We start from the raw sequence: 303 nt of genomic DNA on the forward strand, positions 1-303 counted from the left end.
CTCTCAAAAAGGCAAACTATTATTATTTTTTTGTAATCTAAATGGAGACCTGGATTCTGGATTCCAATTTTATCTATAGATCAACTTAATATTTACATGAAAATATGATTTATTTTTTTTTCCATCCCTTCAGGTCTGCACCATGTCTTCCAGCCAAAGACCCAGAGTGTTAGAAGCAGAAGTCTACAGGTTACCTATAGTAAGCATAGGCCATCTATCATTCTGAACACATGCAGTGAGGGACCAAATCTCCATATGACTAAGAAAAACACATACCTATCTCCCCAAGAGTGCTTTCTGCTC

The sequence above is a fragment of the Grus americana genome, unplaced genomic scaffold, assembly GCF_028858705.1.
Source record: "Grus americana isolate bGruAme1 unplaced genomic scaffold, bGruAme1.mat scaffold_620, whole genome shotgun sequence".
NCBI lineage: Eukaryota > Metazoa > Chordata > Aves > Gruiformes > Gruidae > Grus > Grus americana.